Source organism: Elephas maximus, chromosome 18, assembly GCF_024166365.1.
Source record: "Elephas maximus indicus isolate mEleMax1 chromosome 18, mEleMax1 primary haplotype, whole genome shotgun sequence".
Lineage (NCBI taxonomy): Eukaryota > Metazoa > Chordata > Mammalia > Proboscidea > Elephantidae > Elephas > Elephas maximus.
In genome coordinates, this window is record NC_064836.1 from 11,300,407 (window position 1) to 11,316,436 (window position 16,030).

General features: G+C 49.1%; 1 pseudogene; it reads left to right on the plus strand.

Annotated features, from left to right (window-relative positions):
- Positions 1-1,483: 1,483 nt before the first annotated feature.
- Positions 1,484-9,936, plus strand: LOC126061542 (60S ribosomal protein L31-like; annotated as a pseudogene).
- The last annotated feature ends 6,094 nt before the right edge of the window (positions 9,937-16,030 follow it).

The window sequence follows — 16,030 nt, forward strand, 5'->3', positions numbered from 1 at the left end:
TGATCAATGAAGAAAAGACTGAAGCTGTCAAGGATTTCATTTTACTTGGATCCACAATCAACACCCATGGAAGCAGCAGTCAAGAAATCAAATGACACATTGCATTGGGCAAATCTGCTGCAAAAGACCTTCTTTTTTTTTTCCTTTGTTTTTTGGTTTACCGAGCACCTACCATCCTACACACTTTACATGAATTCTTAACTTTAATCCCCAGAACATCCCTAGGAGGTGAGTATGGTCATTACCGTTCAGACAGGAGGAGACTCAGGTTGTATAGCATCGCTCTTTTTATCTCAGAACTTGACATTTTTTGCAATGAGAGCAGGCCACTTCCTTTTAACAAAGAAAGAAGTCTCCAGGTTTAGGATATACAAAACACCATTAGCAAGCAAATTGAGGTAGATTAAAAATATTAATACATTTCCATAATTGCTTCAAATATCTTTTTTTTTTTTCAAGGAAAGAACATATTCTCAGAACAGTTACCCCCCACAACCCTCTTGCCCTCTTCCCATTGTACCATCCTCAATCATTCCCATCTGCGAGCCCCTACTTTAAAGAAAGAACAGAATGTGTTGTGCCAGATTCTTGGTACGGGAACCGGAAGAAAATTCTCAGAATTTTCGGTAGTTGGAGCACAGATCAGATGCCCACGAGACAGGAGTTTCTCAAGAAGATCAGTTCCTCATTAAACCCTAAAAGCTTGTCAACATCCTCACATCCACTTTTCCTCTATTTGGGCATCTCTGACTGTTCACTTTTTAAATTTTTTTTTTAATTATTGTACTTCACATGAAGGTTTACAGAACAAACTAGCTTCTCTTTAAACAATTAGTATACATATTGGTTTCTAACATTGGTTACCAACCCCATGACGTGTCAAAACCCCCTTTCTGGACCTTGGATTCCCTATTACCAGCTTTCCTGTCTGTTCCTGCCTTCTTTTCCTGCTGCAAAAGACCTCTTTAAAGTGTTAAAAAGCAAAGATGTCACTTTAAGGACTAAGGTGAACCTGACACAAGCCATGGTGTTTTCACTCTCCTCATGTGCACGTGAAAGCTGGACAATGAATGAGGAAGACCAAAGAAGAATCCATGCCTTTGAATTGTGGTGTTGATAAAGAATATTGAATATACCATGGACTGCCAGAAGGATGAACAAATCTGTCTTGGAAGAATGCTCATTAGAAGCGAGGATGGCAAGACTTTGTCTCAAATACTTTGGACATGTTACCAGGAGGGACCGATTCCTGGAGAAGAACATCATGCTTGGTAGAGTACAGGGTCAGCAAAAAAGAGGAAGACCCTCAATGAGATGGATAGACACAATGGCTACAATAATAGCATCAAGTATAACAACGACTGAGAGGACGGCGCAGGACCAGGCAATATTTTGTTCTGTTGTACACAGGGTCTCTATGAGTTAGAACCAACTCAACAGCACCTCACAACAACAACAACATAGAATGAGAAGAACCATGCCCATGAGCCCAGCTAAGAGGTTGGTAAGGTCAGAAGAAACCAGGACCCCAATCTGCTTTCAGTGGGAGATGGGTGATCACACCCAGAAAGGGGGTCAGCTGAGGCAAATGCAGTGTGGCCCTCCTGTTTCCACACACACCTCCTTCTTCCAGACCCTGGCAGGCCCCGTGGACAGAGGGGATGCGCCATTCACTCCTCGGAGGAGATACGCATTACCACCGGCACCTCTGACAGCTCGTGGTCTCCGCTAACTAACGTGAATCAAGCAAGTCCCAGGGGCACACTTATGTTTCCTGAAGAAGACAACTTCCTCCTACCTGACTTGCTGGCCAGGCAGAGATGAGAAATAGGGGCCAGGGAGGGACAAACCATGGCCTCAAAATGCCAACAGGCTGGAAAAGGAGAGAGATGAGGGGGAAAATTCCCAATTGGCAAATCCCAACTTGGAATCATTTGTGGACCCAAACCTAGCAGACAGCTCATGGAGGAAAAGAAGCCAAGTAAAAGCCTAGGTACAGCCATGTGGGGTGGATTAGGTCCTGGACCCTGGGTCAGACAGACCTGGGTTCAAGTCTCAGCTCCACCCTTAGCCTGGGGAACTTGGGTAGGTTGCTTCATCTCTCGGGGCCTCAGTTCTCCATCTGTAAAATGGGGATTACTATAGTACCTGCCTCACAGGGTTGTGAGGCTTAGGAATAATGTGTGTAAAGCATGATATTGTGCCCTTACCCTGTTCCTGAGTGGGACTGGAAGGGGCCTGTGAGGAGCACACAGGGATGGCTCCAGTGGGGAGGGCAGGGGTGGGCCTCTCTGTAACCCCCCAGTTACGGCCAGGTTGACCACACAGCCCTTTCCATGCTTACTGGAACAGTCCAGGCCTCTACACCTGCAGTCTCTCTTAATAAACTGCCTCTTGCCAGCCACGCCCTCAGCTCCACCCTAGCCAGCCTTCTTGAGGCTCAACTCTGGGCCAAGGCTTCTCTTTTGAGCCATGACACTGGCTGTGGCTTCTCCCCTGCCTCTGTGTCAAGCACTATCCAAGCTTCCCTGTCCTCCCAGCCTTGTCCTGCCAGGGACTCACACTGCCCACCTCTCAGCAGGTGCCTTCTTTCCAGTTGGAGCTGCTATGTCTCCATTTTGGCGGCTCGAGTTTTCAAGTTCTTATGTGTGGGTGACTGACACCCTCCACCTCCCTCACAGAAGTCAGGACAGGCTGGCTACCCTTCCTCTAGCCACCACTCCCACCCTGCAGATGACAATATTGGATCCCTGACAAATGGAGTAAGGGCTATTACGGTAGGAAAAGTCTGGTGGAAGCCATCAGAATTGTCCCTACCTAGGAAAATAGTAAACCAAAAGCAATACCACATTCCTGGAGGGGTTGAAGAGATTACTGCCACCATCAAGGACTTGAAGGCTGCAGGGGTGGTAATTCCCACCACATCCCCATTCAACTCTCATATTTGGCCTGTGCAAAAAACAAATGGACCTTGGAGAATGGCAGTAGATTATCAAAAACTTAACCAGGTGGTGACTCCGACTGCAGCTGCTGTTCCAGATATAGTTTCATTGCTTGAGCAAGTTAATACATCTCCTGGTGCCTGGTATGCAGCTATTGATCTGGCCAATGCTTTTTTCCCATACCTGTTTTGAAGGATCATCAGAAGCAGTTTGCCTTCAGCTGGCAAGGCCAGCAATACACCTTCAGTTGCCTACCTCAGAGCTACATCAACTTTCCAGCCCTATGTCATAATTTAGTCCACAGGGACCTTGATTGCCTTTCCCTTCCACAAGATGTCACACTGGTCCATTACACTGACGACATTATGCTGATTGGACCTAGTAAGGAAGAAGTGTCAATGACTCTGGACTTACTGGTAAAACATTTGTATGTTAGAGGGTGGGAAATTAATCCCACAAAAGTTCTGGGGCCTTCCACCTCGGTGAAATTTCTAGGGGTCCAGTGGTATGGGCAATGTCGAGATATTCCTTCTAAAGTGAAGGATAAGTTATTGCATCTGGCTGCTCCCACAGCTAAAAAGGAGGCACAGCACCTGGTGGGCCTCTCTGGATTTTGGAGGCAACATATTCCTCATTTGGGTGTGCTGCTCTGGCCTATTTATCAAGTGACTTGAAAAGCTGCTAGCTTTGAGTGGGGCCCAGAACAAGAGAAGGCTCTACAACAGTTTCAGGCTGCTGTGCAAGCCACTCTGCCTCTTGGGCCATATGACCCAGCTGATCTAATGGTGCTTGAAGTGTCCGTGGCAGATAGAGATGCTGTTTGGAGTCTTTGCCAGGCCCCTATTGGTGAATCACTGTGTAGGCCCTTAGGATTTTGGAGCAAAGCCCTGCCATCCTCTGCAAATACTCTCCTTTTGAGAAACAGGTCTTGGCTTGTTACTGAGCCTTAGTAGAGACTGAATGCTTAACCATGGGACACCAAGTCGCCACGTGGCCTGAGCCGCCCGTCATGAACTGGGTGTTGTCTGACTCACAGAGTCATGAAGTTGGATGTGCACAGCAGCACTCCATCATTAAATGGAAATGGTATAAATGAGATCCAGCCTGAGCAGAACCTGAAGGCACAAGTTGCATGAGGAAGTAGCCCAAATGCCTATGGTCTCCACTCCTGTCACATTACCTTCCATCTCCCAGTCTGCACCTATGGCCTCATGGGGAGTTCCTTATGACCAGTTGACTGAAGAAGAGAAAACTTGTGCCGGGTTTACGGATGGTTCTGCCCAATATGCAGGCACCACTCAAAAGCGGACAGCAGCAGCACTACCTCCCTGAAAGACAGTGGTGAAGGGAAATCCTCTCAATGGGCAGAATTTCGAGCAGCACACCTGGTTGTTCATTTTGCTCAGAGGGAGAAATGGCCAGATGTGCGACTGTATACTGATTCATGGGCTGTGGCCAATGGTTTGGTTGGATGGTCAGGGACGTGGAAGGAACATGATTGGAAAATTGGAAACAAGGATTTGTGGGGAAGAGGTATGTGGACAGACCTCTCTGAATGGGCCAAAGAAGTGAAGGTTTTCGTGTCTCATGTGAATGCTCACCAAAAGGTGACCTCAGCAGAGGATGATTTTAACAATCAAGTGGATAGGGTGATGCGTTCTGTGGAAACCACTAATCCTCTTTTCCCAGCTACTCCTGTCATTGCCCAACAAGCTCATGAACCAAGTGGCCATGGTAGCAGGGATGGAGGTTATACATGGGCCCAGCAACCTGGACTTCCACTCACCAAGGCTGACTTGCCTACAGCCACTGATGAGCACCCAATCTGTCAGCAGCAGAGACCAACACTGAGTCCCCGATATGGCATCATCCCTTGAGGTGACCAGCCAGCAACTTGGAGTCAAGTTGATTACATTGGACCACTTCCATTATGGAAAGGGCAGCGTTTTGTCCTTACTGGAATAGACACTTACTCTGGATATGGATTTGCCTTCCCTGCACGCCATGCTTCTGCCAAAACTACCATCCCTGGACTTACAGAATGCCTTATCCACCATCATGGTATCCCACACAGCATTGCCTCTGATCAAGGGACTCACTTCACAGCAAAAGAAACACGGCAGTGGGCCCATCCTCATGGAATTCACTGGTCTTACCATGTTTCGCATCATCCTGAAGCAGCTGGCTTGATAGAACGATGGAATGGCCTCCTAAAGACACAATTATAGTGCCAGCTAGGTGGCAACACCTTGCAAGTTTGGAGCAATGTTCTCTAGGAAGCTGTATGTGCTCTAAACCGGCATACAATATATGGTGCTGTTTCTCCCATAGCCAGGATTCACGGGTCCAGGAATCAAGGGGTGGAAATGGGAGTGGCACCATTCACTATTACCCCTAGTGACCCACTTGCAAGATTTTTCCTTCCTGTCACTGTAACCTTACGCTCTGCAGGCCTAGAGGTCTTAGTTCTAAAGGGAGGAATGCTCCCACCTGGAGACACATCACTGCTTCCATTGAACTGGAAGCTAAGAATGCCACCTGGCCACTTTGGGCTCCTTATGCCTCTGGATCAACAGGCAAAGAAGGGAGTTACCATACTGGCTGGTGTGACTGATCCAGACAACCAAAAGGAAATCGGATTGATATTACATAATGGAGGTAAAGAAGAATATGTCTGGAATGCAGGAGATCCCTTATGGTGCCTCTTAGTACTACCATGTCCTGTGATTAAAGGCAATGGAAAACTACACCAACTGAATTTTGACATGACTACTAATGGCCCAGGCCCTTCAAGAATGAAGGTTTGGGTCACCCCACCAGGCACAGAACCACGACCAGCTAAGGTGCTTGCTGAGGGCAAAGGGAATACAGAATGGGTGGTGGAAGAAGGTAGTTCTAAATACCAGTTACGGCCACGTGACCAGTTGCAGAAATGAGGACTATAATTGTTATGAGTATTTCTGCTTTGTATGTATGCATCAGATATTTTTGTTTTTTTTCACTTATAAAGTATAAGATGTAAACAGGGCTAGTGCATTTTCGGTTTACGAGTGTTAGTTGTATCATGTTAGGCACAAGTATAACTTTGTAATTGTGTTTATTCAGAAATTATGTATGGTTTGGAGAGATGTGTACAGATGCCAAGTTGACAAGGGGTGAACTGTGATGGTTAAGACTATGTGTCAACTTAGCTGGGCCATGATTCTCAGTGTTTTAGCAGTTGTATAATGTTGTGATCACTTTCTTGTTGAAATTTGATATGTGATCATCCCCGTGATGCAATCTGCTGAGTGGTACCAAAGGGGGCGGGCCCTGTGGTGGCACACTGCTCCCTTAGCCTTCATCTCTCTGCCTTCCGCTGCCTACTTCCTTCCTGCTCACCTTGCAAAGGTTGTTGGCTTGTTCTGGATCCAGGGCTGTCTCGTCTGACCTCTTGGGACTTTAGCTAGCAGCTTACCTGTCTGTCCATCTTGGGGTTCTCCGATCTTCACAGCCTGCAAACAAGAGTTCTGCTCCCTGATCTGTCTATCTTGGGTTCACCAGCCCCTGCAGCTACGTGACTCAAGAGAAACCTTTCAGTCTTATCTACCAACCTTGGGGATTCCTTGACTGTCACAGCCTGTGAGCGGAGCCCTTCTTTCCAACCTGCTCATCTTTGGTTCACCAGCTTCTGCAGCTCCATGAATTGGGAAAGGCCTCTATCCTGATTCAAGGACTTGGGACGTTCCAACCCCTACAATCTGGTGAGCTGTTTCCTTGATATAAATCTCTCTTTATATATTTATACACTTTACTGGTTTTGCTTCTCTAGAGAACCCAGCCTAGGACATTTAGTACCAAGAGTGGAGTGCTGGCTGCTCTAACAGATACCTAAAATGCAGAAGCTGTTTTGAAACTGTGAATGGATAGAGGAATGACAGCAGCAGAGGACCAGCAGCAGAACCAGGAGACCAGCTCAAGACGGTGCTGGAGCTGATCCATGGAGCAAGAGAGCTGAGTACCTGTGTGTAGGAGACTTCCCAATGGAGTGGGGTGCCTCCGGGCACTTATCAGTGGAGTTAGGCTTGCCAACCCACAGAGCCAGAGTGCTGAGTGCCTGTGTGCAGGAGGCTTGCTGGCGGGAATGGGGTGCCTCCGGGCACTAATCGGTGGAGCTACTGAGCTTTGGAACACTTGCCCCAAGCAGGGCAGATGCAGGTATGAGGCCCTAGAGCTGAGAGGCCAAGAAACCAGGAAACAGAAGCTGAAGAGACAAGGAACACAAGAAGTCGAGCTGCCTTAGTCTCAAAAGGTATGGCCATGACTTCAGGGGTTTCAAAGGGTGGAGCCATGGCAGTGTTTCAGAGGGACTACTAGAATGGTGTGTTGTGCCCAAAGCTGAGGGAGCAGAGTTGCTGTCCCAGTGGGTCTGGAAGGCGGCACTGAAGCCCAGGGCCAAGGGGCCTCCACTCAGAATCTGGAGAATGTGGCCAATACCTAGGGTCTGGAGGGCAGGGCCATTGTGTAATTGTCTCAGAGAACAGAGGATTATTTTCAAAGCCCCTTGAGGGCTAATGTAATGTGTTCTGCTGCCTTGCTTGGTGCCTGTAATGCCTTCTTTCCTTCCAATTTTTCCCGTTCGTAATGGAATGACTAGCTTCCACCTGCCCGTTCTACCACTGTACTGTGGAAGCAGATAATTTGTATTCTAGATTGCACAGATGAAGAGGAATTTTTGGATTTTGGACTTGTAGTTAAGACTTTTGCTATGATATGACAGGGTAAATATGTTTTGTATGTTGCAAGAATGTGATTTTGGGGGTCAAAGGGTGGAATGTCATGGATTGAATTATGTCCCTCCAAAAATGTGTATATTAACTTGGTTAGGCCACGAGTCCCAGTAGTCTACGGTTGTCCTTCATTTTGCGATTGTAATTTTATGTTAAAGAGGATTAGGGTGGAATTGTAACACCCTTACCAGGTCATATCCCTGATCCAACGTAAAGGGAGTTTCCCTGGAGTGTGGCTTGCAACACCTTTTATCTCTCAAGAGATAAAAGGAAATGGAAGCTAGCAGAGAGGGGGGACCTCATACCACCAAGAAAGCAGTGCTGGGAGCAGAGCGTGGCCTTTGGACCCGGGGTCCCTGCGCAGAGCAGCTCCTAGTCTGGGGGAAGATTGAGGAGAAGGCTGACAGAGAATGCCTTCCCTTGGAGCTGATGCCCTGAATTCGGACCTTTAGCCTACTTTACTGTGAGAAAATAAACTTCTCTTTGTTAAAGACATTCATTTGTGGTATTTCTGCTCTAGCAGCACTAGATGACTAAGACAGTGACTGACACCCTCCAGCCCCCTCACAGAAGTCAGCAGTCTGGCTACCTTCCTCTAGCCGCCACTCCCATTCCGCAGATGACGAAACTGAGAGGCGTGGAGGTAAGCCCAGACTCCTCAAAGACACTCCAGCTGGAAGCCAGCCAGGCCAGTGGGCATCCATGTGGCCAGTGGGCAGGTGGTTTGCTCAGAAATGTGGGGCTATCGGTGCTGTGGCTCTGGGAGTCGCCGACACAAATGGCAAGGGGGGCTGGGAGAATGGACAAAGTCACCTGGAGAGAGTGTAGGCATTAGAAGAGAGTCAAAGACGGGCTTTGGGTAACATCCCATTTAGGGAAAGAGCCTTCGGTCTGGATTATACCTCAACATAAAAAAAAAAAAGAAAATCCTTACAACTGGACCAATAAGCAACATCATGATAAATGGCAAAGAAATTGAAGTTGTCAGGGATTTTATTCTTGTATCAATTATCAATGCCAATGGAAGCATAGTCAAGAAATCAAACAATGAATTACCTTAGGCAAATCTGGTGCAAAAGACTTCTTTTAAAAGTGCTAAAAAGCCAAGATGTCACTTTGATGTCTAAGCTGCCTCTGACCCTAGCCACCATATTTTTAGTCGCCCCATATGCACGTTAAAGCTGGACAATGAAAAAGGAAGACAAAAAAAGAACTGACACATTTGAATTGTGGTGTTGTAGAAGAACTACCAGAAGGAACAAATCCGTCTTGCAGGAAATACAGCCAGAATGCTCCTTAGAAACAGCACACTTACTTTGGACATGTTATCAGGGAGAATCAATCCCTGGAGAAGGGAATCATGCTTGGTAAAGTAGAGGGTCAGTGAAAAAGAGGAAGACCCTTAATGAGATGGACTGATACAGTGGCTGCAACAATGGGCTCAAACACAGCAACAATTGTGAGGATAGCGCAGGACCAGGTAACGTTTCATTCTGTTAATACATAAGGTTGCAGTGAGTTGGAGGTGGCTTGGCAGTACCTAATAAAAGAGGAAATCAAGGGAGATTGAGGATTGGCCAAGGGTGGGAGGAGAGCCAGGAAGAAGAGAAAACTGATCAATGGTGAGAGAAGTCAGAAGAGTAGTTACCTCTGAGGGGTGAGCAGGGACTGGGAGGGGACACAGGGAACCTTGTGGGGTGCTACTTTAGTGTTGATACAGGTGTACAGCATATACCCAAAAGTTGGGCCCTTTGCTGAATGTAAGCTATAACTCAATGAAAAAGAAAAAAGGAATGCAAAAGAATGGTCAGGCAATCCATGGTGCTCTTCCTTTCCACTCTGGTCCTAGCCCAAGAGCTCCTACAAAGAAGTGGCAAGGGCAAAGGCCATCCTGCTGCCAACGAGGTGGAGGCCTGGGAGTGCACCACCAACACTCACAAGCGCATCTGTGCAGTGGGCTTCAGAAGCGTGCCCCTTGGGCACTCGAAGAAATCCAGAAATTTGCCATGAAGGAGATGGGAACACCAGAGGTGCACATTGACACTGAGCTCAACAAAGCTGTGTGGGCTATAAAAGAAGAAGGAACATCCCACACCGTGTCCATGTATGGCCATCCAGAAAAAGTAATGAGGATAAAGATTCTCCAAACGAGCTCCGTATGTTGGTTTCCTATGGACCTGTCACACTTTCAAAACCTACAAACTGCCGAGGTGGATAAGAACTAACAGCTAATTAGCAAATAAAGTTTAAAAACTGCAAAATGAAAATTGAAAAAAGAATGGTCAGCTGGTCAGTGGCTCCAGCCTGGGTGTAAGAGCTTGCGGTGGGAGAGGACACCATGGTGGGAGGAATGATGGGCCCGGCTCAGGAGGCTGAGTGCCAAGCTGCCAACTTGCTTCCCCTGCGAGACACAGGTGCTCCAGGCGAGGGACCACAGAGCAAGGGAGCCAAGAGCCAAGGAGCACATTCCAGGAGGGCTTCCTGGAGGAGGAACACTGAGCCAGGGTTTTAGAGGAGGCAGGGATGGGCTCAGAAAGGGCCTGGCCAATTCCAGGCAAGAGACAGATCTGCCAGGGATGGCTGGGTGCGTGTCTGACACCAGAAGGAAAGTCAGGACCATTCACAACCCCCAGCTTAGCCAGCTGGCCTCCCTGGAAGGCACAGGGGTGACAAGTGGCTTGGGAAGGAGAGTGACACAGCAAAACACTGGCCTGGCTCAAGAGACAGACCCAGCCTTCTGGGACCTGCTCCGGGGAGCCTCGTCCACACCTACCAGCGCCGCTGTCCTGACTCGGAGTAAAATACCCAGGGCATCAGCCTCCCTGCCCCAGGCCAGAGGAGAGGGGGAAAGGTGGGCAGAAGAGGGCTCCCTTTGTTCGGCTCCCCAGTAAAGCACATCTGCTGCATGTATGACAGAGCCCGGCCACCATGTCATCTCTGAAGGTCCACATAACTCACTCCACAACGTAGCAGACTGAGAGCCACAGGGAGGAAGTGATTTGCCCAAAGCCACAGAGTTATAGGTGGTGCTTGGCTCCCAATCCAGTGCTCTTCTAAGTCCACAAACCCCCAGGCTTGGTGAGTTTACCAAGGCAGGCGTGATGTGTGCATCTTGGGCTCTCTGGAGGCTGTGGGCTGCTCCCTGGTTACAACCTTAACTGAAACCCTACTCCTGGTCCAGCTCCTATCAGGCCTGAGTCCCTGTGGCTGGAACCAGAGGGCAGCATTTAACCCTTTCCACACAGAGCTGGTCTGCATCAGTGTTTATTTTCTGTCATGTGATCCAGCACCTAGCATGCTTGAAGCTGGAAGGCATCTACCCTGTTCTTCCTAACAGCCATGGTAGCTCTTCTTGGTGGTTCCGCTGCCCCAAGCAAAGTCACCTCAGAGGAAGGGGTCAGCCACGTCTCCTTGGCTCACAGGGTCTCTGTCCTGCCCAAGAGGCTGGGCTGTGGCTGCTCATGATGGATGCCTTCCGCTTCTGCTTCTCCTCCCCTCCCCCAGCAGCAGGGAGGGCTGGAGGCCGAAGCCCAAACTCACTGGGGGACCCCCCTTCATAGTGTGGGAGGACAGATTTAGGCTCAAAAGGAGGGAGAGTTGTCACATAGCCAGAACCAACCTGCAATGGAAAGGAAATCCTTAGGGGTAATGAGCACCCGTCATTGGGGGTATTCAAGCTCAAGTTAGACCACTCCTGGGAGGAATGTCATGCTGGGCCTTAGGGAGAGGATGCAGCAATGGCCTAGATGAACTTTCAGGTCCCCTTTCCAGCCCTGAGCATCTCTAAATCTCTGGCCTCTCCAACCCACTCCTTGCAGCCAGATGGCCTCATTTGCCTGTGCCCTGGGTATCCCTGGGTGGCACAAACAGTTAAGTACTCGGCTACTAACTGAAAGGTTGGCAGTTCGAACTCACCCAGAGGCACTTCAGAAGAAAGGCCTGGCTTCTGAAAGTTCACGGCCATGAAAATCCTATGGAACAGTTCTGCTCTTAACACATGGGGTCCCCATGAGTCACAGACTCCAGGGAGTTTGTTCACAAGGAGAAGCTACCACTCAATTATATGCAGAGCTCGAGCTCGACAGTTCTCTTTATAATATCACTCCTCTTGCAAGCAGGGGTTGGGGTAGGGGTGGGATAGGGGAAACACAACAGGATGACACAGGGAGAAGGGGTCAGTTCCTGAGGGCCTGAAACCCACAGTGTTGCAGCCAACAGGCAAATTGTGGGGCACACTGCTGAGGAATCTCCGAGAGCTGAGCCTGGGCCCAGCTATGGCCTCCTGATTGGGACTGGGGGGCCGTCAAGTGAAAGGCAGTCCAGCCCAGCTCTCTGAGGTTCATCAGAGAAAAAGGTGAATGTTGAAGACACGTCATGGCAGGCAGCTCATTAAGCCCACGGAGCTTAAAAATAGCGAGACACGCAGGTGCAGAGGGTAGGGGCTGAAACTCCAGATCATCACACCAGAGGCAAGAACAGCACAGCCTGCAAAGACTGAATCCAGAACCAGGGAAAGGAAAGCAGCCTCGCCCTCTCCCAGTCTCTACAAATGAGCTTGGAGCACGTGCCTGCTGGAAAGTCAGACCCCCTTCGCTGATGAGAAGACTGAGGCCCAGAGGAGGGTTCCACAGGCATCACCCAACAGGCACCACAGAGCCCGACCACGCTCGGTGCAGGTGTAAAAAGAGGTACGACACAGGGACTCAGTGTCCCTGAGGAATTCAGAACCCACCTGCCCAAGACACTCCTTCTGGTTCCCCTGGGTCTGGGCGGCCGCCTCAGAAGCCCGTTATCCCACCTTTCTTACAGGTCTAGTGATGCAGGCTTTGAGGCTAGACAGCCTTCACTGGAATCCTCCTGTAGCCTCCTACCAGCTGGGTGACCTTGGAGAAGCCCCTTCCCGGTCCCGGGCTTGTTTCCTCTTCCAGAAAATGGAGACACTATGTATGTCTAGCCCCTAGGGTCCTTCTGAGCATTAAATGAGCTGTCCTATGTTGTTAGGGGCTTAGCACAGTACCCGGAATACAGCAGGAGCTTCCATGGTAGGTTCTGGAAACCGGGAATATGGAGAAAAAGGTGATCCAGGAAGAGGTTACAGGATGCAGGGGTACAGGATGGAAGATGTGGCGTGGCAGTGGTTGCCTTGCTTGGCATTGCCAGATCGAGTTTGGAGAACATAATTAATGCTCCCACTGACCAAGAATGGGAAAGGCAAATGGGGGCTTATCAGGTGAGGGGGCCATTGGCTCAAAAGCTGAACCGGATTCAGTCAAGTGACACATATTAGGCACCTACTGTGTGCTCAGCATGTTCCCATAATTGGTCCCAAACCAGGAACTAGGGCCAAGCATCAGAAGCTTCTGGGCAGTTAACTGGTGTGAGGGCTGGAGTGAACTCCAAAGGGAGCAGGATTCCAGGGGTGTGGGACCCAGAGAAGGGAGACCAAGAAAGAGTGGGGGTGGGGGCAAGCAGTAATGGTTCATTCCTGGACTAGATCACAGGAGGAAGTCCCCAGCCCAGGGCCTGGCCTGTGGTAAGGGCTCCCCAGTGGAAGGGCCTGGGGCCATGGACACCGACCCAGGCGTCCCACCACCCCACCTCCAGCGCTGAGGCAAGAGCACAAAACTTGCATAGGATGTAGGAGCTAGAAGGGGCCTTAGGATCAGTTACTCTAGCCCCTTATGAATGACAGTGCTAACGCACTCGGCTGCTAACAGAAAGGTTAGCAATTTGAATCCACCCAGTGGCACTTTAGAAGAAAAGCCTGGCGATCTATTTCCATAAGATTACAGCCATTGAAAATCCTGTGGAATGCAGTTAAACTCTTAATCACGCGGGGTCACCATGACCGCCACGGGTTTATGAACAATGGAGAAACCAAGGCCCAGAGGAGGGAATTTACTTTACCAAGGCCACTTTCCAAGTCAAGAAGAGAGTCAGGGCTAGAACCCAGGACTCTTTCTATTGCACTGCCCTCTTCTCCTCCTCTTAAATGCCGTGTGGGAAGATTTAAATACTGGCAGAACCAGGCTCCAAGGGGCACAATAAATTCCTTAAATCTACACAGCAGGGCAGTGAGATAAATGTAAGGCGTGAGAGTCATCTTTTCTCTTTCCCTGCCCCCAAGATTCACCAAACATTTACTGAGCACCTACTATAGCCGGCCAGTAGGCTGGGAACATGTTCATACCGTAGCTCATTTAAACCTTCCACATACGGAAGCAAGGTGGTTTAAGAGCTAAAAGCCAGACTGCCAGAGTTCAAACCCTGGCTCTACTGAGTGTCCTCGGACAAGTTATTTGATGTCGCTGATCCTCTGTTTCCTCATTCTATAAATGGGGATAATAGTACCTGCCTCGTAGAGAACTGTGATCATTAAATCAGATAATCCATGTAAAATACTTAGAACAGGGTCTAATAAATGTTAGCTTAAAAATAAACACAAACCCCTGTAAAGCAAGCCCAATTTAGAGATGAGATTCAGAGAAACGCAGCAGCTTGTCTGAGATAGCACAGCTAGTAGGCTCCCAGGCCTGACGCTGACAGTTTTGCTGGACTTCTTCCCTGCAGCTTCACCAAAAGACCTAGGAGAGGCTGGACCCATGAAGACCAGGTCTGTCCTTAAACAGTTTAGGAAAAGCTTCCATTCCCTTCCCTAATGAGGCCACTCTGACTTCAGGAAGTTCTCGCTGCTGTCTAATCTTAAATCCTTCCAACTACTGGAGGATGCTGTTCAGGAGGATTTGAGGTTGGGGTCAGAATCATAGGAGACAGGCACCAGATCAGAACCTGACATTTAGAGCCAAGGCCTGATGCTTTCTCTAGGAAGCCTGAAGAGTGGGATCAATAAAATATAGGGGCCTCTGGCCCATGAGCTCATGACTGACGTTGGGGGTGACCTTGGCCAAGCAATCTCATCTCTGGGGCTCTTGGTAAAATTATATCGAGAAGAGGCTTTTAGGAGGACCCCAAAGGCAGACATTTCCCAGGCCCAGTGGAACTCTGAAGTAAAAGTCCCTTTTTCTATAGGGTCACTATAAGTCAGAATCGACTCAGTGGTAATGGGTATGGTTTTCTTCTCTACACCTGCCACTTGCCCTGGATGACCAACCAGGAGGTCATGAGGCAGTGAGCATCACTCAGTTGCTGACTTGGGCATCCTAGGTTGGCCATCCTGTGGTCCTTGACCTTGGGAACAATCTGTGAGGCTCCTGGCCTAGTCATCAACCCAATACCGTCAACAAGTTGAGTTGGCTCCTCCTCCTAACTGGGGAAAAGGCAGGTGAAAGAGGGGGAGAAGAGTGCTATCCATCAGGGTCCATGACTTACATGGCAGGAAGGGCCTGAATGTGACATTGTATCAATGCTTCTGCTTCCGGGCAGCCCCCTCCCTGCACCACAGTGAGCCTGGCCGCACAGTAGGAGGGACAGAGCTCCCACACCTGACATCCCAGGGAAAATATCGCCCCAGTCTATCTAGGGCCCCTGGTGAAGGAGAGGTTCTTCCGCCTCCCTCTGTCTGCTGTTCAACCATGGACCGTGACCAAAAACGGTCCTGCTTCCTCTGCTAGGAACATTCAGAGACACAAACCCATTACCCCTTCTCCTGGCTAAATGAGGAGAGGAGAGACTGAGAGGGGACAGCTCACCCCAGGGCCACACAATCTGAGTGGCCTTGTTGGGAGAAGCCCACTAGGGCTGGTGCAACTTGTAGAAAGCCCAGTACGCCAGGCCTTGGCTAGGAAGCCTGCATGTGACACAGAGCCAGGACAGAAAGAGGTCACCGGTGCATCCCCTAGGCCCCATCAGCCACCTCATTTATCCCTAGGGCATCTTGGGAGAGGTGAGGAAGACAGACTGACAATTTCAAATGGGGACAATTGAGGTCCAGAGGCAGAAAAAAGCAGCTTACCCAGAGCCATGTGTAGTAACCTAATGGTAAAATCACTAGATTCTAGATATTTCTAATGAAATCCAGTCACTTCCCCACCTCATCCCATCCCTAAACCAAAAAAATCCAAACCTGTTGCCATCGAGTCCATTTCAATTCATAGAGACCCTACAGGACAGGGTAGAACTGCCCCGTAGGGTTTCCAAGGAGCAGCTGGTGGATTCGAACCTCCAATCCGAGCTCTTCGCCACTGCTTCACCACCTACCCCTGGGGTTATGTTTCTTTACATGTCCATTTTAGTTTTAAGAAACACCGTAATAACAATTCTAAAAAAAGAAACAAAAAACCAAACCCACTGCCATCAAATTGGCCCTGACTCATGGTGAACTCATGTGTTACCGAGTAGAACTGTACTCCATAAGGTTTT